Source organism: Thermobia domestica, chromosome 6 (assembly GCF_964235325.1).
Source record: "Thermobia domestica chromosome 6, izTheDome1.hap1.1, whole genome shotgun sequence".
NCBI classification, from domain to species: domain Eukaryota; kingdom Metazoa; phylum Arthropoda; class Insecta; order Zygentoma; family Lepismatidae; genus Thermobia; species Thermobia domestica.
In genome coordinates this window covers 128,158,815-128,186,037 of record NC_137459.1, presented here as the reverse complement: position 1 = coordinate 128,186,037, position 27,223 = coordinate 128,158,815, and the positions used below count along the sequence as shown (strand labels likewise).

The window sequence follows — 27,223 nt, the reverse complement described above, 5'->3', positions numbered from 1 at the left end:
GATAATATACCAATATTCGTCTGTTAAGGGTATATATATATATATATATATACCTCCGAGTAACCAAATAGCTAGCAGATTTTCATTCGATAAGCATCACTACAAGTTTGATTACCGGTAAAATTACAATGGTTATAGTCTGTATCGCAGAAGGTAGCATGTTAAATAGGGAGTGGGAGAAGAGAAAACATGTCATTACATTTGAACAAAATCTGAATTCTGAACGTTACAGCACTAACAAAAGTTTTGAACGAAAGAACATGATACACTATTTTGTCAACTGCGAAAGGACAAACTTTATTTGGTACATTCGCAGCACAGAAGAGCTACCGATCTTCACGACTCCGGATCATAAACTTCAGGTGATCAATAGACCGTTTCAATAGAAACTGACATACGTAAAGCTGAATTCTGTTCATTCTAGAACTTATTGGCATTATCAGTTTTCAGTTTGCTGATTCCTTAAGTTCCAAGCTCTTTCACGTGCTAAGCAAGCATAAAACGTATTTGCTCTGTTCCTCTTAGAAGTACTATTAGGAAATTCTCCCACTCCAGCAGAATCCTTGTTATTGATCTGGCTTTGAACGCCGGAATCCTGACCTCGATTCTTTCCACAGACACTTTTCCAATTTCACTTTGCTATTTTAAATTATCATCGTTTTCTATCTCGAACCAAAACAAGTTAGTCTTTCGTACAAAAGATTTAGAAGACTAGTCCCACTAAACAGAATAGCAATGCTCTAGTTTTGTGAATACGAATATACAGTGTATTCAGTTACTGCAAGTGATGGCTATTCTTAATTCAGTATTATATATGAAGCTCCCTCTCGTTGTTATAAAGTTTGCGTACTTGTCTTCAGCACGGGAAACCCGGGGTCGATTCCAAATAGAAGCTCATAAGGCTCGGATCCCATGTTAAGTCATTGGTCCACGTCTCATATGGTATCGGTATTGAAAGGGATGCTAATCTCAAATTTAACCAACCAATAGTTATATAAACTATATAATAATAATAATAATAATAATAATAATAATAATAATAATAATTAATAATAATAATAATAATAATAATAATAATAATTGCTACTAATCATCACTGTGATAGTTTTTTAGCTGTTATTACAGTAATAATGAAACTTGCACTCAGTCTCACACAAAATATATTTACATCAGTGGTTGATATGCGAAGCAATGGTATTATTATTCATATCAGTTCATGTTAGTGGCTAAATTAACTGGGTGTCCAACTTGACATGTTCTTCTGTACGAGTTTTTATGTTTAGACTTAATTTAATTCATTATTAATTTATGCTAACTGTATTATAAACTTTTACAGTTTGGAATAAATTACGTGATGTTAGGCAACCTGGACACAACTCTCATCTACTTATAAGGGGGGACTCTTGCTATAAGTACTATGGTTTTCATATTTTGGAATTTTGTCATGAGCACAAATTACATTTTTATGCTAATGTAACATAAGATATTGACATTATTCACCCGTTGATCAAAGTTTCATTTGTGTTACTACTATCAATATCTCACTGAATACAAAATTTAGGGCTCCTTCGTGGATTTGTTTCGCGTACGTGTCTTTGATGCGAGGACTCGGGTTCGATTCCAAATAGATTCTTGTGGTTTGGATCCCACGTAAGCTGTTCGCCCACGTTTCAGATAACCACGGTGCTGAAAGGAACGCTAAATGCCAATCCAACGAATCAATCAAATCCTAACAAGCGACTGCAGAATTAATCAAACATGTTAATGGCAGTTTTAAATCTAAAGTAGACTTTTCGTGAATGAATATTGCTCTAAAAACATTACGAATTTAAAGCAGAAACGATCGCAAAATGAAGTAACCAGGGTAAACTTGGACTGCAACATATTTGGAAATTAGATAAAAAGTTTCTTATAACTTTTCACCCCTAATCACACCCTATGTCAATCCACTAAGCAATTTTTATGATAGAACATGGATGCAGTCAGGTTTAGGTGACTGCAATTCTAGGCAGAGTCACGCTACCATTATTTGAAAAACCACAACCTGTTGGCTTGATAGTTTTGTATTAACTTATCACGAATTTTCTTGAAGTTACCTAAACTTAGTTGTTTTGACTGTCATGTATTGCTTTCACGAGTTGGAAATGCTGTTTGTTTAGACAGATTGTAAATCAAAAATCTATTACTACTCTGATGTTATGCAATATTGAACTACTTAGTAAGAATGACGCTCGGTACCGTAATTCTAACTTAAAGTCTCTAAAGTATTATTCCACTCAACACACAGTTGGACATTATTAACTATTTTTAAGAATTAATAAAATATGAAATCAGATTTGTTCTGAAATCATTCCTCAAATTTAGAAGTGTTCATAAAACCATCTCCATTAGTTTTTATATATATAACGTTTTCAGGAGTAATTTCTTCGATAAAACTAATGTTTCTTTAACGTTCAGTTTGTACATTATTATTATTGATTAAGAAATAGTAAAAATATTGAAACTATGGAATATTATTTTAAAGAAGGGAGAAGAACGTTTATGGGTGTCTGCACAGTATTTAAAAATGTTGGCAAACATAATTTGAGAAGCATGTACAATCCGCGGCAAAAAACCTGCAACATGAGCATATAAGTTTATTGTGAAATGACGAAGTCCTTTGCTCCAAAATAAGTGTGCACGGGAGGAGGCCGAGGTTTATCCTGGCGTGATTCGTTCCACTTAGACTTTGTGTTCATTCCCTGTGCTGTTAGTCGTAGTTTCACAATAAACTTACATCCTTATGTTGCAGGTTTTTTGCCGCGGTTTGTACAAATTTTTACGAACTATAAAATCCTGTCCACTTGTCTCTCTTTAAAAGATGATTTTGTTGCAACTGTTTGTAGAAAGATTTCAATTGGCCACAAATTATTCATATTTGCATTATTTATTTCCATCTATCTTTAAGCAGACAGTTTTCCGAAGAGATATCGTTGATCATTTTTGCTTTTTAAACAAGACTGAATTCGTAGGTACAGAAATAGGTTTCTTCATGATACCAACGAAATCTTTATGATTAACATTTAGCTCAGATTATTTTATCTGCAAATTATGTTTTCCTTAAAACCATGAACTTTAAAAGAACATTGAATGTGACTGTACATATTAACAATTAGAGAGGGATTCTTGAAAAAGGTATTTGAATGCGAAACTAACTCACTCTCGCTCTGTCTCTCTATCTCTCCTTTAATAAATGAACGTGATTCGATTAAAATTACGCACATGAGCTAAAGAGCTATGTAACATTATATGCGTATATTGTATACCACTGGTGGAAATACATTTAAGAACGCTCGTATACATCGTCCGCTTCGAACGAAATTTTCACCATAGAATGCGTATCTAAAGAAAGAAAAAAAACTTTGCTGCATGTAGTTTGAAAGGTCGTCAGATAACACGGCGACTATAGTTGTGTGCAAATCTTGTGTCTGTAAATCACAGTTTATAACTGCAATACTAGAACGGAGTCAACCAATGCCTATTGTGCAATTGCGTGATTACGAACGTGGCCGTTGAGTGCAGTTAGAAGACGGAGATTCTTCCGCAAAATTGCCACTTACGAGGATCGTTGTTTTTTAGAAGCCAGAGCGTATCGGGGAGATCCTGTACAGAAGAATTTTTAGGGTAGCCATAACTGACAGGAATGTGTGATTGTGAAATCAGGACGACCGTGGCCCACTGTTTGAGCACATGAACACTAAACAATAGTTTTGAGGCAGTCTTATATTCCCTCATTCCTCGCTCCATTATCCCTGAAATATGATCATCACTGAAAACATTTGCGTGGTGTCCAGAGGATAGAACACAGTGGATTTAGCAATTAGACTTACTTGTCTCTAACAATGAATAGCTATGTATGTTCGTACTCGTACGAGTGATTGAGAAAATCCAGTGCGTCTTACACTCATGACGTCAGACCTGTCTCGCCTAATTTATGACACTTGGAATACCAGTAGGATAATGTCCATCCCCTTATCTCAGGGCAACCAGCTAGCTGTACTCAGAATATGTCTGATCTATCCTGATCTGTTAGGTTTTCGGATCTACGCCCTATTGAGCATATGCGGGACGACCCCTAACCGGCAGCTAGGAGTAAGCAACGACTACTGTAAGTTTTCGAACAATATGTATCAAGCGTTCGGAAAGTCATACGGGCGTCATTTCTGGATCACTCACCCATAGCACAACTTTTTTTCTCAGTTGTGTTTAACTACCCTTCTGAGGCTATATAAAACTTGGGACTTACAGCTGGACGTGGGATCCAAGCCACATGAGCTCCCATCGGAAATCGAAGCTGGGTTTTCCGTGCCGAATGCAAGTACACTCATGCGTTAGAAGGTAGCTTCATCTCCTTATCTACTAACTTTAGGCCAGATCTGTGAATCTTTACTAAGCGTTCTTAAATTCATTCCTACCGGTGCTTCCAAGTTTCAGAGGGACATTCGTAACCTTATCTTTAGATCACCAGCACAATTTTTTAATATATCTCACGAAACTAAACGATTACACTCCCTGCTCCAGCTCACAGAAAGCTATGGCCTGCCATGTGTTGTAGTTCAGCTGGATGGTAAGTCGTTAGCACATCGGATCCCAACACAATTTCCGGATTTCTGATTATTTTAACAGCCTTTAAAATTCTTCAAATGTGGGGAACAATATTCGTTGTATTTGAATCCAGTACTACAAAACTAAATATGCAATTAGCCTTATTCTCAGCTCATATCACTAATATTTTCACTGAATTAAAAAAAAAAAAGAAAATCAATAGCTCTTATTGTATGATGATACGGTAGTCATGTATATATTACTATTTCATGTGAGGAACTCTGTAACTACTGGAATAACTAACCCGTCGAATTCAAGCTCATAATCTGATATAAGACTTATTTTCTTTAGTATCCATCGAGTAAAATGGATCTCTGTCAGCTTCACCCACTGAACTGAGAGCAAACATAGGTAACCAAACAACTCTATTAAAAGAGTAAATGTTACATTATCACCTTGTTTGCTATACGGAACATAGTGTTTGATTTTACTAACGAATTGATGTAAGTGAAGCGTGAGAGAGCTTTCTGAGCAGCATATCAACAATTCAGCATCTGTTTCAACTACAATGATTCAAATTTACATTTCTGGATGAGTTTTAAAAAATGAACACTACAATCTTTCTTGTCACAAGCTAGGTTTTCACGATTTTATTTTTTTTTAAATAGTGCAAATATACGGACAATTACAAAAGAAATATCTGTAATTCGTAATGAAAAATGTATTCACTCATATTGAAACCCGATTATACTACTTAAACCAATTACTTTACCAAGAGAGCGAATAATTTACATAGATATACTACGAAATCATTACTTGAAAACCAAATACAACTTTACAACAGCATATTATCATCACGAAGATTTGGAATCACAGTCTGAATACTAATACTCTGATTGATTATACATCCTGAAAGTAATACAATTTGAAATTTGATGCAGTAGCCCGAAGAGGAATTTCTCCACTACTGAACATTAACAAAGTATATGAAGAAACAAAACCACATTTTTACAAATCTTATATAATCGAAGCTATTCCACCCACCAACAAGCTGATCCTTCTCACCTCGCCTGAGAAATATATGACAGACCACTCCCATCATAGACCACCATACTAGCAACAACTTTTGAGATTGGACACCGTCCTTGTCATTGATCACGACCCATGAATTGTACTGACTATTTACCATTGTCACAGCAGATCAATTTTTCATGTGAACAGACAATCCGATGCAGGACACCTTCCCGGTTATTCCTTACATTCAGGAAACTGTGCACCTCCAGACGACGACTCTTGTTGGCCGGTGTTACCTTCGTATGACACACACAAGTCAATCTTTTTCACCTTACCTATTACACGGAGCTGCCAAAGGAGAGTGGAATGGTATTTCCTTAACTCATCCGAATTGGCACAAACATTAGCGTACCTGACGAGTTTATCTGTACATGATCTTAGTCGTTCCACACAGGGCTCATTTTGTAATTCTGTGTCACTGGAAGGGAATCTGAAAAACGAACGGCGAATAATGCATTCATTCTGTGCTCTGGTGCAAATGCACTATAAATGCAGTATTACTCTGGCGCTTGCTATCCCAGAATGTCCCAGTCTGAATTTATAAAGAGGAATCATTATCCTCATTGTGTGCTGCCCATTAACGACTTTTATACGACCCTGTTCAGCAACCCACTACCTCCTGACTGGGTAACCCCAATCTGCTTTCTGGATGTGTACAGAATTTGTAAAGTTAGTCGCGTCATCATTAGTCCATGCTTGTGTTGTGTTGCTGAGATAAGGTCTGGAGTTTTTTCACCAGACGTTAAAGCGGACATTTCATTCACAACAGCCTCGAGTGATACAGCAGCCTAGTGTGATACTTCATTTCCAGCGAACACACACAGAGAAAAAAGAAAAGCTTATTTTTAGTCTAGAAAATCCGGAAAGGCAAATTTAACATAATTCTATATCTCTCACATTTTCTGTACCAGACCACGCACAGGTTTGTTGCTTAGTTACGACCAATTTTTGCACCCGCAAATAGAAGGAAAGTATGTATGTCCTCCGTTGGCACTACAGGATACCAAAAAAAACATGGTTTTTACTTTGATAAACATTATCTGGTTGTGTACAGACACTATACAGATCAAAAAGTCTGCACCACAACACGGATTTTCTAGGATTGCATTTCTCCTGGTTTGGCCGGTCACCGGTGAAACCAATATTCACCAGTCCAGAGCAGTGATTGCTGGTAATCGCGGTTGATTACTGGTAATCACATTTCCCAAAATTTGAATGTTTGTGATAATATATCGCCCTCAGCTTGCAACACTGAATGACAAATGTCACATTGTGTTTTTGTGAGTGCCTTTGGAAAATATATCTATGCTGGGTTAGCAATACTGTTAATCTGGTTGTATTACAGAGGATGCCAAACAATGACCTTTTTGATATTTGCGTAGTAAGAAATTTCAACGTTTTCTGTCTATTAAAGTTTACAACGGCGTATCAAGATAAATGGTCCACCCTAATATATATACACACAGTGCTACCAAACTAATGAAAGGTATGGGCCACTGCATTAAACTTTCACCCTTCGATTTCTTAAGATATCCAGCATAAAATGGCCTCTGAGTTGTATCTGATTATTGTTAAATAAATAAATAAATAAATAAATAAACTAAATCATGTCTTGCTGCTGTTATGAAACATTTTCTTGTGAAAAACGGACAAAATTTTAAAAAGTTTTGGGAAAAGTCAATCCAAAATTAAACTAACTCTTGTAGGTTTTTCAGAATGACTTACTCCGTATTGCAGTTTTATCAAGAAAATATTCATAAAATATTAAAAACGCCCGAGTCAGTTTTGTAAAAATTGTCCTAAAGTACCCATCCGCAAAAGTATACTCCACGTTATGGATTTTTCACGAAAAAATGAGTTATATCATATATTGTCAGGTTAGTAACGAATTATTATTTCTATTCTATTAGGCCTTGTTTCCATTTCGTACTAATACACAATAACACACTGAGCAAGGCTATGTGATAATATGTAAAACGTGATACTGTTTTTTTTTTTTTTTTTTTTTTTTTTACATATTATCACATAGCTTTGCTCAGTGTGTTATTGTGTATTAATTATTATTTATGAAATACGAGCAACATCATCTGAGTCTCTTTAGTAAATAGACCCCCCCCCCCAAAAAAAAACTAACAGTAAACCACCCTTCCCAATTTTATCCCCCAGAGAAATGGCATACCACAGTACAGGGATGTTAATGTAATATTGATTTATGAAATTTAAGCAAAATCATTACAGCCAGTTTGAGAGAATGTTAATTTCTATTTTCACCCTCCTGTAAACTACCCTTATTTTTAGGGGTAGGAAGAAAATTTTAACCTCTCCCCTGGAGAGTCACAATACCCTTACGTTTAAAATTTGGTTCAGATATTCAGAACGGTCTGACAATATGGTATGGCTTCTAGGTGAATGTACACAGGACAACACGGACAAATGTCAAAAAAGCTTTTTTCGCTACCTGTGAGCCATTAAATGTGTAAATCCGTTGAAATCTTGAATTTGAGCTTCTTTCGCTATCACCATATTGTCTTCTCTCCTTTCGTGGCTCGAAAGTAACAAGGAAGTGTTCAGGATAACCACCCTTAAATATCTTATTCGCTGCAACTCTTCACTTCAACATTCCAAAATTTCATTACCTTAAAAAAGCTTCAAACTTGTGTTGTCAATGTGTCAATTATTTTAATGGTTTGCAAAAGCTTTTTCGAATCAGTCAACATCGAGAAAGAATATCAACAGTTTGAAAGAATATGAAAACTACTACAAATCGCTTATAAGATTTCCAAGGGATAGAAGAGTATGAGACTAAATATTGACTTCTGCAGATGATGTTCTGTAACCTTGAACTCACGAGAGATAAAGTAACAGCAGACACAAAATTACTGTTTCTTTATCTCCTGGGTAGTCTCTGTAGAAGCAGATAGATACAGTTCATTACTGAGGTATCTAGCAAGTGACTAGAGCTTACCGCACTAGTACAGTTGCTAGCCTTTAGATAGATAGAATTAAATGGACCATCGTTTAACTATCGTCGTAAAAGACTCCTCCAGAATAATATCATCCATGTGAACTCTCTCCCTATCCTTGCAGCCTTTCCCTTGAGTGAAGGACAGCTTTACAGGCGCTATGTAGCATTCTCTCGAAACTTCATGTCTATGAGAATCATCGGCAGCGAGTTGTGTGAACTTCTCTCTTTTCAATAACGTTGTGCTGTTTTATCATACTACTGGCTACCAAGGCTCGACTTACTGTTCTTATCATATCTCAAACTGAACAAGTGTCCAGGAATACTTGCAAGAATTCTGAGCATTGCTACAACAGAATCCCGATTTTAACGTGGCTATATGCTTCAACTTTCGTTATGTCGGTGCTATCCAATGGATGCGTTTTTAATGGGAAACTAATTTAGAGAGAATAATACATTCTGTTAGGGCAATTAGCAGGTGCCAACGGGTATTAGTCGTAAAGATGAAATGATTTTGGTCCTGTTTTGGAAAATGATTTTTTTTTCATTTCCTGTTGTAACTATATTTCTGGTTTTTATTTGTACTATTGAATTTGCCAAGTCTTCTGAGTCTCTTCTTCCATGTTATATTTGTTTTATTATTGATTGTTTTCCTTTATCAACTGTCATTTATATCATCTTGTAATCATAATAAACTAATACGTTGTCTATTAAAATATTGTAATATACTAATGTAATCTTCATATACATATGTGTATATTTCACCACAACTCTGGAACAGTAGGGGCAATCTTAACCAAATTTGGTACATATACCACCTGCAGTCTGGAAGTGTGCTGTTTGCATAGGAACACCATAGCACACCTAGGAGAGAGAGGAAGGGGGTATATAAAAATGCCGAAAACGATCGATATTAGTGTTGAATCCACAGTTGTTGGGCTCATGTGCTGATTAGTGAGTTTCGATGTCCTTTAAGTCCAACTTCAGTTCCCCAATAAGGGTAAGACCAAAAGAATGGGAGAAAAGAGACATAAAAATGAACGACCGATATTACTCGCAAATCCACTTTTCAAGGTCCATGAGTACATTGGTGAGAGTTTCAATGCCCTTTAAGTTCAAGTTCATAACCTCCCCCCCCCCAGTGAGTGTGAAATCCTTACACACCTAAGGGAAGAGGAGTACATGTAAGTGATCGAAAACGACCGATATTAGTGTCAAACCCGTAGTTTTCGGAGTCACTGAGATGAACAATGACCCTTCCGATGCCGCTTAAATCCAAATTCAGCCTCCATTAGCACTCCTGAGGGGGAGGGGGAAAAGTAAGATAACATTATTGAAAATGACAGTTTTGTGTTTCATTAAGTCCAAGGTCAGCTAGTTGGGGTAAGAAACCCTACCACTCCTAGAGAGAGGAAGGGAAAGAAATAAAAAGATCAAAAACTATCGATATTTCCGTTGAATCCATAGTTTTTAGGGTCGCTTAGATAAATAGTGAAACTCTCGATGCTATTTCAATTAAAGTTCAGTCTTATTAGCACACGAAAAAAGGGTGAAATGATGACATGTAAAGATATCGAAAACTATCTATACTAGTGTCGAATCGTTAGTTTTCAGCATCGCTATGTCAGTGGTGCCCACATCCTTATGCCCATGACGCATCCCCCAATTGTCTGACTTGTCCCCCCTCCCAGCCTGATCGTATGACAATTCAAATTTAAATATTATGTACAAACACTTTCTCTTGGCAAATCGTCTGTTCTACTAATTCTATTCGATTCATTTTTACACCCCATTCAAACATATTTATATAGATTTTTACCCCCCCCCCCGAAATATTTCAATGACGTAGTTTGCGTCATAGCCCCCCCCCTTGTGGCCACCCCTGACTAAGTTAATTGGTTGCAGTTCTGATGCCATTTATGTCCATGTTCAGCCCCCAGTTGGTGCAAGACCCCCCTTAGCATGTCTAGAGGGAGTGGGATTGTCAGACAAAAATTATGAAAAGAACGACCGATACTAGTGTCGAATGCATAGTTTTCGGGGTTCTTAAGTGGATTGGTGGCAGTTCTGATGACCTCCAAGATCAAGTTCAGCCTCCAGCAGGGGTAAGATTTCCTAGCACACCTAGAGAGAGTGGAAGGGGATAACATTAAATGATAGAAGATTATCGATATTAGGGTTCATGGTTTTCGGGGCCCCCGTTAGTAGCCCTGAAAGGAATAGTGGCATGAGAAAAATAATAAAGGCGACCGGCAGTAGCATAGAACCCACAGTTTTCGGGGCCCCTAAGTTGATTGCCGACACTACCTATACCATTTAAACCTAAGTTTAACCACCATTAGCACCCTTAGGGTGGCAAAAAGGGCTTGGCATGTAAAAATAGTCGAAAACGAACGATATTGATGTACAATCCATAATTGTAAACTGAATATAAAATCCGTGCTAAGTGTCAAAACGAAAATACTGGGTAGTTACTTTAGAACTGGTGGGACATATAGGTACACGCATTCATCTGGGGATTTTTTAACTGCTTTCACAGTGAATACTATATAGCCAGTTTTTCACTGAGTAGTGTTAGGCACATAGGCTACATTTCTACATTAAATCGAACTTCTCCATTTTTGGCACAGCACGGATTTTATATTCAGTCTACAATTCACGATGTCTATGAGATTAATAATTTACACTTCAGATAGCGTTAAAATCAAAGTTCAATACCATCGACATGGGTGTGAAAAATATCTCAAATGACTGAGATAAGTGTCGAATCCATAGTTTGCTATTAGGTTACAATCGCGAAGACATTTAACCGTAGAGTACTAACATGTGCGAAAATTCAACCGTTAGTATGTATGGAGTATTAAAAATGTCAAATTTATATAGTATCTTTATTATTTTTTTTCCTATTGCGGTATGGTATGCAATTTTGTATTAAGGTGTCACATATTGAAAATCTTAGCTTCAGGGGCGTACGCAGGTGGTGGGTCCTGGGGGTCTGGACCCCCCAGAAATTCCGACTTTTTTCTAAATGTAGTCCACTCTTTTAGGGGCAATTTTAGAAATTTTCATATAATTTACCCTCAAAATTGTATTTGCACCCCCCGAAACGCTTTAGACCCCTCCCGAAATAAATTCCTGCGTATGTCCCTGCTTAGCTTTATTCAAAATTATGCACCAAAAAATTATGTGGGTAAAAATTCACCTGTATTAGTATCTATGGAGTATTAAAACATGCTAGTACACTACGGTTAATCCCAAGTTTAGGCATGGACGAGCATGTCAGCTGGATTGGGAATATACAGAGAAACGCCAAAGGGGCTGCTCGCACACACACACACACACATATTATATATATATATATATATATATATATTTGGATACATGTGTATGAATGTATATTCCAGCGTAACTCCGAAACGCTGGAGCAATTTTAATCAAAGATGGTAGACAAATGATGCTTAATCTGAAAGAAATACTATGGGAATGAGGCACCCCAAGGGGTAGGAGTTGGAAAGAGTGACTTGCAAAAATAATGCAAAACGACTGATAGTGTTCAATCCATGATTTTCGGAGTTGCTGAAGTGAACAGTGATACTCTTAATGTCATTTACGTCCAAATCCATTAGCAGGAAGGGGGTGGGAAGGTGAAAAAATATCAAATGACAGATTTGTGTTGAATTCGGGGCGAGAAAACGTCTGATCCGTTTGAAATGACTTTTGTAAGAGAATGCCCACCTCAAGGTGTTTCATTATTATTATTCATATCAATTTGATTAGAAGTATATTCTTTAGAGGTAGGTTATTTCAATATTTATGCCAAAAGTAGAGTATCTTCATATCTACCATCACATCTTTATCGAAATAAATATTCTAAGGTGAAGGGGATTTGAATATTTTCTATAAACCCCCATGCAAAGAACGGGTATTTTAGATAGTGTATCTAAGACTGTTTTCAATGCCTGCAATGCAATAGAACTTTGCTATATAACACATTATTCCTTGGAAAATGTTATGAAAACTATTTACTTTATACATTTCAAAATCCGCCTAGATGTTTACTATTATTAACACTATATGTTCATTTTTAGTCTTTCTTGTTAGGATAATACTAGAACATGATAATTCAAAATTAATTTTCTTCCATTTGAGGGCCGCGGTGGCTCAGTGGTAGAGCGTTCACCTCTGGTGCTAGGGGTCCCGGGTTCGATCCCCACCCCCGCCAAGTGAACTTTGTGGTGGACAAACACCGTGTGCGTGGGTTTTCTCGGGGTTCTCCCGTTTCCTCCCACTTTCTTCATTCTACCATTTCATTCATTACTCATCATCACCGTCTCCTTTAGCCTAACCGGCATAACCGTGGGACGTAAAACTCAAAGATTTCATTTTCATTTTCTTCCATTTGAAAGACGTTTAAAATATGGCCTCCATTTGGCAACAACGAGTATCTTGCAGCAAGATAAGACTTGATTGATTCTCTCTCTCTCTCTTTTTTTTTTTAAATAATAGTGTTTTAAATAATAGAAATACTTTTTTAAATAATAGTTGTATTTAGTTTGTAATAAACAAAATAGTTTTAAGGTAGAGTTATTAAAATTAAATAATAATGTTATTTAAACGGTAGTTCACAGGATACCAAAACAACATGATACGTAATCAAATGCAGTTGAGTTCGTTCCTCTAGTCGCTGCCTTAACTTCGATTCTGGGAGAAATGTTATTCTGGCAACATTGTAATTTCTACGGATGACAATACTGAAAGCTCTTCAGGCTCATATTTTCTGTTGTAGAATAACATTGTCTATGATTGTGATAGGTTGCATTTCATTTTCTCCATTCGCTTACGAAAAACAAGCAAAAGAGAAATGGGAAATTTTGTATTATTTTTAGTGTGTCAGCCTCTTAAGCATGTTGTTTTGGTAAGCTCTGTGTGTGGTCTATCAACTAACAATCTTTGGACAATATTCTGGTTAAATAAAATATAAAGTTTATGAGTTAATGATAATTTTGGGTTATATCTCATTAACCATACTACTTACTGTAGTCTTGCTAGTGCCATAATGAGCAACTTAATGGGCTTATATTTCAGTATCAGTTTCACCTTAGGGTTGGTTTAAAAGGACAAGTTCTGCCGATAGATGTCACTACGGTCTTCATATCTCTCTCGTGTATTTTTAACTTTCACAAAAATTCACAATTTCTCTTACAAATTTCAACCTAGAGACTTCAAATTTCTAGAGGAGAAACTTCATAACCTATCGAAGGCAACAATCAGTGCCAATTTTTGATTTATAATTTTCTTTATTGTTGAAACAGTTCCATTGTTAAAGGTTAGGATATCCATTTCAACAATCAAGCTATTTCAACAATGAAGAAAATTACAAATAAAAAATCGGCACAGATTGTTGCCTTCGATAGGTTATGAAGTTCCTTGTATCAAAGTTTGAAGTCTGTAAGTTGAAATTTATAAGAGAAATCGTGAATTTTTGTGAAAGATAAAAAATACATGAGAGAGATACGAAGACTGTAGTGACATCTATTGGCAAAACTTGTCCCTTTACACCAACCTTAAGTGATATTGTTGTTCGGCATCAATTTTTAGGTTCACAAAAAAGCTTTTTTTTTTTTCTATTTTGTCGAAAACTACACATGAGCTTTTACGGTGGCACATATCACTACGTTTAGTTTAATAATATCTATCGATTGGACATCTCATATTTGGACATCTTTTTGTCGTTAAGCGCTAATAATATTGCAGAATTTGTTTCTATTTTGTAGATTCAGCATAATTAGTATTTCATCCTTATTTTGTATGTATATATATAAGGGATTTAACAGTTATGTTTTCTTTTATACTGTAAGCTGATCGGCAATCAGTAGCATTCAGGTTTCAGGAAGGCATTAGCTGCCTCGTAGTATTTAATCTGCTGTTAATTCTCATGTAGATTATAGTGTCTGATGAAGCTAAATGTTTAGTTGGCCAGACGGTTATACGATATTAGTTTTATAATAATAAAAATCTGTTTGCTTTGTTCATATATTTTGTGATCTAATTACCGCATATAATAGGCAAAATTGATATAATGGAAAAATATTACCTCTGAATAGTGAATCCTTCAAAATATGAGCATACTTTTATTTTTAGGCAAAAAGTATGTGTATTATTATGGGAGAGAACCCTCCCATTTGTGGACACGAACAGTCTTGTTTTACTTCCTTGTAACCTCTTCATAACGGACAGGAATTTTTGAACACAGAAAATATTTTCTGCATTTTGAAGATAAATCTTCAAATGGATCCCTTTAATTGTTCCAGCAAATACAATCAAATTCTTATCAGAAATTAGCATCCACAGAATTGTACGACAGACAACTACTGCAGAGTTCTATTAATTAATAAACAGTCATGATAGGTTAGTCCTGTTTACAATTTCATTTTTTTTTGTTACATTTCAAAATAATAATAATAATACCTTTGATAGTCCATCTATGTTTATTTTATTGCATGATGTTTCAAACGCCTGACTGTGTTTATCTTCAGAGTCACTCGAATAAAATAAACACAGATGCAACATCAAAAGCTGTATTTATTCAATTACAGGCGTCTCCGTGGAAATTATGTTGAATAAATAAAGTTGCGCATTCAGTTACTTTTACTTTAAATACAGTCCGTAAATGAATTAATACTTTTTCTTAAATAGAGATAGGACTTCAAGCAATTATCACACAAACATTTTGCAAATACACGCCTATACAAACATATTACCCAGAAATACTTTTTTTGTTTCTTTATAGACAGGAGTTTTCCCAATAATTCAAATACTGAGTACAGTATTTTGATATTAGCTTGCTTATATTTACAAAAATAATGCATTTATTGTACTGCATAAATTACCGCAGGAGCTATATGGAATTGAAATTTATGTAATTTTCCTTTAAGAGACACCTCTTATTCACAAATACTAATTCCCCATCGATGTCCGTTATTTAGAGGTTCCACTGTATGATATATGCATGTTTGAGATTCTCTTCTGTAATATGATACGTAATTTACTTCAATTTTCTTTCTTTTTCCGACTAATGTTCAATCTAAAAAGACTAAAAGGTCAGGCATCAAAAGTTACTTGTGATCTGCGCACCACAGTTTAAGAAACGCTTTATTAGGCTATCTATATTAATAAACAGTGAAAGAGCACTAAAAGTGATTGAAAAATGACCAAAGTAACGAAAGCAAATCTCATTTGACAAGTCTTGTTATAAAACAAAAACATTTTTAGGTAGATAAGGTTGTATGATTTCTGATAGTAACCAGCCTTGCGTTCCCAGCCCCCTTTTTTCCAAAACCTACCTCCCACTCTTCTCGTAACTTCTAAGGCATGCATTACTATTAGATGCAGAATGTCTCCTTATTCTGCTCTTGGTTTCTTGCCCTAGCTACCTTGTGAGGATCAGCCAAGAGCTTGTACAATCCGCGGCAAAAAACCTGCAACATGGGGATGTAAGTTTATTGTGAAACTACGCCTAACAGCACAGGGAATGAACATAACGTCTGAGTGGAACGAATCACGCCAGGACAAACATCGGCCTCCTCTCGTGCACACTTATTTTGGAGCAAAAGACTTCGTCATTTCACAAACTTATATGCTCATGTTGCAGGTTTTTTGCCGCGGATTGTACCTGGCTACATACTCCATGGTAAGGAAAGGCAAAGTCTTACTGGCAAATACTGCATCTGTGTGTATCAGTGCTGTCATATATCTTTATTAAAAATAATATTTGTGAAATAAAAAAAGCTAATTTAGAAATAATTTTAAAAAGTGAACAAGTAGTACTGAGGTAGGTTAACATCTAGAGAAATTTGAACGGCATACAGCAAATAGTTTTCCTACTATTTCGCGACGAAATTCACCAAATATACACAGAGAAATTACTTCAGCTGAAACCGTAGACATAAGTCTTAACTGTTTTCTCTTGCAGGACATTTTTGTCAACATTTTACCGATTTTTTCCTTTAACGCTTACTACTTGTAGAGTCCGAGCCTTCGGCTCCATGTATACTATAGAGATTAAAGGCAGTCGTGCTTAATTAAGAGCTTTAATTGTTTTTTTTTCTTTTAGTTTGCAAACCAAATTGTGGTTACACGAATATTAATTTCAAATTAAATACGGTTACGGAAGCTATCTTAATAATAAATATGAGCAAAGCACGATTTGTGTTCAGTATCACCAAGGCTCAGATTTCTATGCCAGTCGTGTTTTTATCTTGGCATCTCCATACTTGTCTAATCAAGAGACACTAGGATGTCAGATGCCAGATATCACATTTCTGACATGTTTCTCTCTTATAAATATGATTTGTGTTTTAAACTTTCATTCTTAATTTTCAATGGGGCAGTGCTTCCATGGGAAGGCTATAGTTATTTTAATTTTTATTTTATTTATTTTTTTGAAAGGGATAAATAGATGACTGACGACTTCATTATATTCCCGACCAGTGTGTCCATATTAACTGCTTTGCTATTGCATTAAAAAAATGTACAACAAGAGCAGTTGACCAATTTTACTGAATCATGACTTTCACAAAGTGCGACTAAACACATGGAATATAAAATACTTGTATGTTATAAAATATATTTTATTTTGTCGATGAGAGAGGAGAGAGAAGATGAAGGTACGCAATTAAAAGTTCCACAGCGCGTAACGCAGAGCTCATGGTGCAACTTCTGCAACGTAAGCCAAGAGAGAGCTATGAAAGTCAACCGAACCAAACGGCTGAGGCGTTTAACCTGCGTAATTGAAACGAACATTATGGGAAAATTAAGCTCGTACTGGGCAATTAAAAACCTCGTCACTCACTATACAGGACAGAATTACTGAAAGTGAGATGCAAACAAGTTTTGAATCAAAGTACCTTTAAGAGACGATTACTTAAGAATAATATAATAAAATAATAAATAAAAACTATTGCAATTTGTAACTGATGGTAATCATCTTAATGGATACTTTCAGGAAGGCAATGGAAGCTGTAGTTCCTAGAAAGGACTTAACTCATTTTCAATTAGAGGCAATTTTAAAAGGATATTACGAAAGGAAAAGACTTCGGGCAAAACCGTAATTCAGTTTTAAAAGGACAAAGGAATATACATATATTTCTTTCTCCCATCCCTAAGAAAATAAAGAAATTAGAAATAAACTAAGAAGAATTTAATGGGTATTAATTATTTTGGTATATACATACAGAACTGAAGATCAAAAGATATACGAACTTTTGTATATTCTAATTTTGAGGTGATTATTTTACACATTGTCAGTTCTTTGAAGTATTTTACTAACACTAAAGACATTTTCTTCTTATTTCTTTTTATTCCGTCACAAGTTTTTTCTTCAAACCAACACAAGATGCATACTGGTATCTTCTACCCATCAACACCACCGTTACGAAAAACGTATTTATGGGGATTGTGTGTTACAATGAAATTACGACGTAAATCAAATAGTTTACTAACTAAAGCATGATTGATTGATGTGATAGTTTGACGTTAATTCTAGATGTGATCCAATTGTCTTTAAAAACTAGAACAGCGCTTCATAAAGAATGAGAAACGTTAAATCCGGGAAGACTACGAATTTGTAATGAAAGTAAAATTTGTGGGTGGCAGGATGATAATGGACTTAAGGAAAAACAATATCGTTCTGATACTGATATATGCGCCGTCCACTGTATACACAACGGAAGAGAGAGAAAATTATACTAAACTGGAAAAATCATGCACATAGAAAGATGAAGTGTGCATTCACAATTCTGTAATAGGTTTCATTGTTATGGTGGGAGAAGGAAAGCAGGTAGTGTTCTAAATACAGTTTTGGATAAATTAACTATATGAGAAAGACACATATTGGGTTTTCATTGCTAAGGTATTAAATTCAAACAATTACTTTTGGACGTGAGGAATGATGAGTAGATTATACGCATATTAAGTTAGCAGTGGTGCCCACCCCCCCTTATGTCCATGACGCACCCCCCCCCAATTGTCTATCCGTAGGTGTTCTTCCATGAAAAAAATCTTCTTTTCGATTAATTTTACCCCCCCCCATCAAACATATTTATATGGATTTTTAACCCCCCCACAATATTTCAATGACGCAGTTTGCGTCATAGCCCCCCTTGTGGGCACCCCTGAAGTTAGTTACGGATTTAGGAGAGAGAGGTAAGGAATGTTTCGTACATAGTATAAAACATACCAAAAGAGAAAGTGAGAATATAAAATTAATTCAAAAAGATGCGTGAAGTACACAATTAGTTCAATATTAGACCCTACTCGTGGGGAAAAAATGTAATACAGATATTGAGCTGGAGATTAAACGCGAAAGCAAATTACCAAATTCACATTTTCAGTTTACAGATTTTATGTCATATTATATATATATATATATATATATATATATATATATATATATATATCGGAGTATGAAACGAAAACTAACAATATTAGTTTCAAGAAAGGTTGCCAAAGAAAGGAAGAAGAGAATGAAATGATGAACGAAGAGTCAGTTCACTTTAGTGTATATTAATAGTAAAGATTAAATTGTGAAGGAGAAATAAAACCAAGGATAGAAATGTTAAAATAAGCTTTAAGAAAACAAAATCTTACTTTGCAGGTCAATAAATAGCATTTTTAGAAAAAAAGAGAGAGAGAAAAAGAAAGAGTGAGAGATTGTGACTGTGTAATGTACTGTTTACGGAGCAGAAACTGATTATGAAAAAGCACAAAAAAATGACTGGAATCGTGCGAAATATGATAAAAGAAGAATAGATAATATTTATCTGGGTGGAATTAAAAAGTAAGGATTAAGATTATCGAAAGTTAAAGAAGAGTAATAACGAAGATAAAGGGAAAAAAACGGGTTAGGTATTGGTTGAAAAGTAACATTATTAGAAATGTGATGGAACATATAACAGAAGGTAAAAAAGGAAAAGAAAGAAAAGTTGATAGACGATATTCGAAATAAATTTTTTTTTGATCAAACCAAATCCTAGTGTATGGAAGCTTCTAAATATAAGTGATGTGTCAGTTCTTACCTTTTCTGGTGATGCCAATTTCTTAAATAGCTTTGAATCCAATCAAATCCTCTTTTAATATGCAATAGGGCAAATCTCATACAACTCATTTGTTGTTCATGTTATTCGGCAAATGTAAGTTTGGTCGTGTTCAGAAATAGATTCTGTCTGATAAAACACTGGTTTTCTTGGAACAAAATCATCAATTGGAGTAATAAAATTCCTGCGGAAGACTTAAGTTTTGCTTGCTGACTAACAAAATTTTAATTTATTTTTCTGAAAATAATCATTATATCGGCTCCTCAATTTCAGTTCTAGCTAAATCACTTCCTTGTAGTTGGAAAAAGATTCACATTTCATTAAAATCGTTATATCTTTTTTCAGGAAAAAATGTATCTTATCTAATATAAATAAAATAGAGTTAGTTTGCGCGTGTGTCTGTGTGCGGCCTGGGGACCAGACAAGTGGACAGAGTTATCAAAATTTGGTCACGGTTATCTTGGCCCCAAATCAAGACTAAGCGTTCTTTCTCAAATTTCAAACCAGGGAGGTCTCAGTAAAGCACTTACCGAGACATGTAAAAGTAGTAGAAAATAACCGATATTAGTGTCGAATTAATTGTTTTCGCGGTCGCTGAGATCAATTCTGAAACTCCAATCGCATTAACTTCCAAATTCACCCCATTCGGGTGTGGGCCGGGATTGTCTAGGGGTTGGGGGATACGAGACATGTAAAAATAATCCAAAATGACCGATATTAGAGTCAAATCCACAGTTTTCGCGGTCGCTGAGATCAATTGTGACAATTCCATTAGCGATGACTTTCAAATTCAGCTACCATGCGAAGAATGGGTATTTCAGCTAGTTTATTAGTAAATGTACTATCGATTAAATTAAAATAAGTAGGCTCGCCAGAGTGTACATAACTAACAGCTGGATTTCCTTAAGCGCTTCTTGAATATTTGTTAGTTTCGAATTCAACGTCCACTTTTAGTACTAAGCTATATGAAGCATGGATTAACAGCTTATTCGGGATCTAAAACATGCAAGGTCCATCAGGAATCGAACTCAGATCTCTCGTATCAAAATCGGGAATGTTAACCATTTAGCTACGAAGAAGCTCCGCACACTCATGTTCTCACTTGTCACATAATTGTACTGATATCGGCTTATGCATTGCGAAGGTAAAGTTAAGGAAAATATATCGATGGCAAGTAATCTATCAAATTTTCAGAGTGACAAATAACGTAAATAAAGGATTCATGTTAGACTACAAAATTCGAACTGTTAATCTTGTCGTGCTGTTAGTGCGTACTCTGTTAATAGAAGATTCCAGTTTTCTTTTCTTTCTTGTAAAATAACAGGATTTACACACATCCGACTTTTTGAAACATTTTCTTTAATAATTAATTTCAAACGATTGAAACTTTTAAAAATAATTCCGATTCTAACAAGTAAACCTTACGTTTGGGTGAATCGAGTTGCTGACTGAGACACATATGAAAAAGTAGTACTAAATGTGGTCAGTATTTCGGTGAAGTTTTAGGTGCGAAGCTCCAGGGGTTTAGGAGATACAGCTACCAGAACATCACATGAAAGTACAGAATAGTCTTCATACAGTTGGAGGTAAAAGCTCTGTAAGACCTCTTGTAACGACAAAAGATGAATAACAAATATATGGGTACATATTAGGACTAGGGGGAAGTCATATAGTAAGGGTATACCTGACGGCGGCCATCTTGAAATCCGCCATTTTGAATTAAGGTTAAGTTTTTAAAATAGGAATAGGGTCATGTGATACATGATTTGAGGCGCAAATTTAATCAGAAGAACAATGGTGACGTTAATTTTGATTTACGCGCAATTGGTAAAAAGTTACAGGGAAATTAAATATTGTTGCTGCATATGTATTAGTCCTTTACCCCACCTTGTAAATTTTGTGTTAATGATAATAATTAAATAAAAAGCAGATGGATAAATATTAGGTCTATGGTAAGATTTGCCTTGATGGCGGCCGTGTTCAAATCCGCCATTTTGAATCAGACAAAAGTTTTAAACAAAACGCATAACAGTGACACCTTATTAATAGCAAATTTTACCATAACTCCAACGGTATAGCCATTTTTGCTTTATCATTAACCAGCACAAAATTAAATGGATCGCTCCTTACGACTACTGCTTTGACGGAATTGTTAACGACAAATGTGTTAAGTGTAACTGGATTGCCTTTGTCAGGTGTGCTCACTGTGAGCAGAGCATTTGTGCAAGTCATGCACTCTTTTCTGAACTACATATTGATTGTACTAATTGAGGACTTTTCTGGAAGAAAGACCAAAGGTCAATTATGACTCAATTCCACTTTGGTCATTTTTCCTTAAATTAGCAACTTGTTTATGCGATAACAAGTGCTGGTTAATGATAAAGCAAAAATGGTTATACCGTTGGATTTATGGTAAAAATTGCTATTAATAAGGTGTCAGTGTTATGCGTTTTGTTTAAAACTTTTGTCTGATTCAAAATGGCGGATTTGAACATGGTCGCCATCAAGGCAACTCTTACCATAGACCTAATATTTATCCATCTGCTTTTTATTTAATTATTATCATTAACACAAAATTTACAAGGTGGGGTAAAGGACTAATACATATGCAGCAACAATATTTAATTTCCCTGTAACTTTTTACCAATTGCGCGTAAATCAAAATTAACGTCACCATTGTTCTTCTGATTAAATTTGCGCCTTAAATCATGTATCACATGACCCTATTCATATTTTAAAAACTTAACCTTAATTCAAAATGGCGGATTTCAAGATGGCCGCCGTCAGGTATACCCTTACTATATGACTTCCCCCTAGTCCTAATATGTACCCATATATTTGTTATTCATCTTTTCTCGTTACAAGAGGTCTTACAGAGTTTTTACCTCCAACTGTATGAAGACTATTCTGTACTTCCATGTGATGTTCTGGTAGCTGTATCTCCTAAACCCCTGGAGCTTCGCACCTAAAACTTCTCTGAAATACTGACCACATTTAGTACTACTTTCTCATATGTGTCTCAGTCAGCAACTCGATTCACCCAAACGTAAGGTTTGCTTGTAAGATACTACTCACAATTTCAGTTTGCGTTCCGCACTTGGAAACCACCTCTGTTGTAAGGAAAAAACTATTTAATAATCTACAGATTTTAATATCTCGGAAAACTATTGTAGTTAAATGCTTAACACGGTATTTCTGCTCACGTACTTCTAAGTTAGATCTTTAATGGAAGTATTTGCTTCGAATACAATCCCGGGTAGTAGTTTGCATCACACTTTATCGCCTCGTTGCTGACACGAGACGTGAATTTGAATAAATCCGTCTATGCTTAGAAAAAGTAGTTGTATTGTAATATTTACTTTGTAAGTAACAATTGAAATGAAAAGCGGATGTTTTGAAATTAAATATTCTCTACATAAACTATTGTTTTGTGGCAGTTTAAAATTTCTCAACTGTCATGTTGGACAAAGATTTTTGATTTTCAAAAATAAATAAATAAAAATGCAACGTTTGAAGACCCATAAAACAAAAAGGGTGAGACTATCAGTTGTCAGACATTTTTTCTAAAAGAAGTATACCACGTAGCCTATACCTAGAAAAAATATAATGGTGAGTTATTTTTGCTTTAAAATTTGTAATTTCATGGAATTTGCGGTTTTCAAACATTAACGTTTAACTAGTTTAAGGTATTTGTAAGCTGAAGTAAGCTAAAATGCTAGAATGTAGTAAGCTTGCACTTGACAAAATATTTAAATTCTCTCTCAAATGGTTTTAGTTTGAAATCAGTATCTTTAAAAATAACGGAGCTACAGCGTTTAACGCAAACCTTTGTAAACTGAAAAATAAGCTTACGCACATATATAAAATGACCGCTAAGAAAAAAGCTGAACATGTATTATTAAAAAAAAAAAAAAAAACGAATGAATGCTCCTTTGCAAGTCTCTCAATATCGTACAACTTTGTGTGCAAAAAATTAAAAAAAAATTGTCAGCAGCCATCGTTGGTTAATTTGACAGTATTTACCCTGTATTATCCCATATGATGCTAGGTGACTTCTAGCTATTGTAAAATTCTGCATTGTATTATGTGTTATATTTTGAGTTTTGCGTCCCACAGGTCTGCTTTTTGGGCTAAAGGAGATGATGAGAAATAATGATAACGAAACGAGTTAGGGAAAAAAGAATGTGTAACATTCATGCTCTTAGTGGAGTTCTGAGCTCGAGATACGTTTCGCGATCGCCATCCTAGTGGTTTAAACCGATCAAGCAAGAAAGCCGGCAAGTTACACATTTTGTAATTGTCTAAATTGTCCCATTTCTTCATCTCATTTCGTATCATAGTTTCCTCAAATTTTCAGAAACCATTAATCTATGTTCTCTGCATGTCAGGGATCAACTTTCAAATTCATACACTACGACAGGTAGAAGTTTTACCTATAATTTGTTCAATATTAGAGGCTACAACAAAATATTTTGTACAATGTATTAACATGCATTTTCGCCATTATTTATTTTTAAAAAAATATTCTCTCTCATATTATTATTTTCAGAATTACACTAAATATTTAAACGTATTGGCATCCTTCACACTATCACCACCGTTCACGATGTTTCCATGTATACGATGCTCGGCTTATCGCCGTGTATTTCGTGTTATTTGCATACACATATTACAAGATTGATTTCCTTACATACCGACATAAAGATATTGCACTGACCTCATACTGTCCCCTATTATGTCTCACCGTCTGTATGTAAATATAGCTAGTTCAATCTATTTAATTCTAGCTCGCTATTACAGTTTGTGAGTTTCTTAATAGCGAACACAAACTAAATCTTTCAGTCTTACGTTCCACGGTTATGCCGTGTAGGCAAAAGGAGACAGTGATGATGAGAATGAAATGGAATTAATAAAGTGGGAGAAAACGAATCCCGAGAAAACCTACGCATCCACAAAGTCCAGTAGGTGTGAGTCGCGTACACTAAAGCGAAGCCAAGAAGTAATGGGAATAAGGGTGTTCTTTGTTCAAGCAGTTATAAATTTCGAAAGTGTCAGATAGTCATCTTCCTACTCACACACCTGAACTTGTTCTAAAATAATCCGGGATGACATACAATTACGTACATTAGACAAAAATGTAATACAACAGAATAACTCCTTTAGAATGACTAATTATAAATGAAAATTTTCCCAAAATTCCTTCACTACTCTTCGGATTTAGATGTATACGAAGAAATTATGAGCAGAAATAGGAGCTACCGAGTAACCACATTGCTAGTGATTTTGTCCTAAGTATGGGAGTCATGAAATCAGATCCTACTAGAATATAGTTTAGAACAATAAAATGCTACAGTACGGAAAGTTGAACATATGCATAAAATAAAGTACATTATTTGTCTTTTTCCTAAAAGCTATGTTCCCGAAGGATAAAAAATTCATACAGAATCAGTCTACTGAGTAATACTTTGGTACCTATTGAACAGAGAGAAAGGTAACATTTAAATCACACACAAGTTTTGAATTTGTTTTCACAATTGTATTTAAACTTTACAATTAACAGCATGCGTGCTTCTGAAAGTAGAAGTTACAGTATTTTTTTTTCAAGTTTCTACAACATGACGTTTGTATATATCAAAATAATCAACTGCTGTTATAGCTATACATCGTCCTACAAGGCATTTTAAATCCTATGTGGTAAGTTTGAGATCAAACACAATCCATTTTTGTTTCTATTATGTAGAAACCAAGGAGTAACTAATAATCTGAGATTCATTGCTCACTAGAAGCACTATTATCGCCGTATTCATTAAATAATGATCTTTGATCTATTGTTGCTTGCATTATAAACGAGCTCTCTGAAGTCGGCATCTTGCTCCCAGGCTCTTTAACGATAAAACAGGAAATAATAATATTCATTTAGGTCTTGCTCTTCTGGAGTGCGGAGGGTAACGAAGCTTAATCGTGATGCATTCCGCCAACACACTGTTCAACTGTACGACCTATTAATCTCTTGGTATATTCTCACTAGTAATTCCAGACTTATTATCTTCGTTTAATTCCTATTTACTCGAACAAGCACTATTGTCTCTTGGTTCTCATGTGTATATGTCGCTCTTTAGAAGAAATCCATTCACAATAATAGTGGAGAGTCCAAACTGAAAAACGAAGAAAATACAGATTAATGCTCCTTTTAGGTATTAAAACTAACTAATTAGAACTAGTAATAAAACATTAACATTCACTATTGATAACTCTAGTGCCTATAACAACAATCATTAACTTTGTAAGAAACATTATTTGTAACATTTTATATGTAGACTTTCCTCAGTATATAAAAAAGACAGTTTACATAAATCATTCTTTTAGAAACCCTTTCTTGCATTGTAAGTATTTAAACCATATATTGCCCAGCAATGTTACTGATTATTGTGTAAAATACATAAATATTCATGGCGAGTTCCTATTAAAGCTTGGGAAAAAGGAAAACTCAAATCAATATCTGCACCTCTTCCATATCTGATTTCTCTTAAATGGCTAGGAGCTAGCATGTATTTCGAGATGTATTAAAATACCACACCAGTATTGTTAGTAAAACGGGGCATTGTTACGATGGGAAAATTGGATTGGTATGCTTAAATTTGACGTTAACTATTCCATCAGACTTTTTAAGTAAAACCTGTAACTGGAGATTATTGAAAATGAGAGCATATTTATGTCATTGTGTATCCACAGCGTAAATTACTACGATATACATCACCTCGAAGATTATTTGTGCCCTAACAGAAGATGAGAATTATAACTTAAATGTCTGTTATTCAGATGCTGAGCCATTCTACTGTACACAGAAACAATTGAATCACGCTTCAAGTAATTACACACTTCAATAGACAGCACAATCAAGTTATAGCATACGTAAATGAACATCCTATTTGTTCGGTTTCAAAAGTACATGGTTTTATATGTGTCGCAAAACAATTCTTATGTGAGATAACAGAATCAGAACGTTGTTTATTAGGAGCACAGAAAGAACACGTTTGCAAAGTACTGCTATTTAATTGAATAAACAAATAAATCAAACTTATCATATGAAGCTACAGATTCGTATGTAGGTATCTAGAAAAAAAATGATTAGGAGAACTATTCTGCAATTAACTCTATAGTCACAACAATGTCTAATAGTAAGCATACTAATTATTTAGTTTTTCAAAATATTTTCACGATGGTTATTTTGAATTATCCATTTGTCAAATCTAGACAAGCTGACCGGGCTATAAGGAACTAAATTAAGGTAATATATATAGAAGTGTGTATAAATATACACTTCTATTTAACAAAATTGTCCCTATATGAGTAAACCATATAAAAAATTCCCTTGGACAATATTATATATCAAAAGTTCTCTAAGATAAAGCCACTGAGCTACTGGAACCCTACAGAATATCTTACACGAAGTTTCTGACGAGATTGCGTTCAATTGATTGTTTTAATCAACTGTAAAATGTTATAGTTT

At 34.9% G+C, this 27,223-nt stretch overlaps 1 protein-coding gene and 1 long non-coding RNA gene across 5 annotated transcripts in view; both read right to left on the bottom strand.

Moving 5' to 3' along the window:
• The window catches only part of LOC145688196 (adenosylhomocysteinase-like 1), a 230,486-nt gene that overhangs the window by 148,083 nt on the left and 55,180 nt on the right, over positions 1-27,223 (bottom strand). The gene's annotated exons all lie outside the window — the stretch shown is intronic.
• LOC145688197 (uncharacterized) overlaps positions 25,240-27,223 on the bottom strand; it is a gene marked incomplete in the record, with an annotated part of 281,034 nt that continues 279,050 nt past the window's right edge. Inside the window, 1 exon segment of the long non-coding RNA XR_014131854.1 lies at positions 25,240-25,868. This is a non-coding gene — a long non-coding RNA (uncharacterized LOC145688197).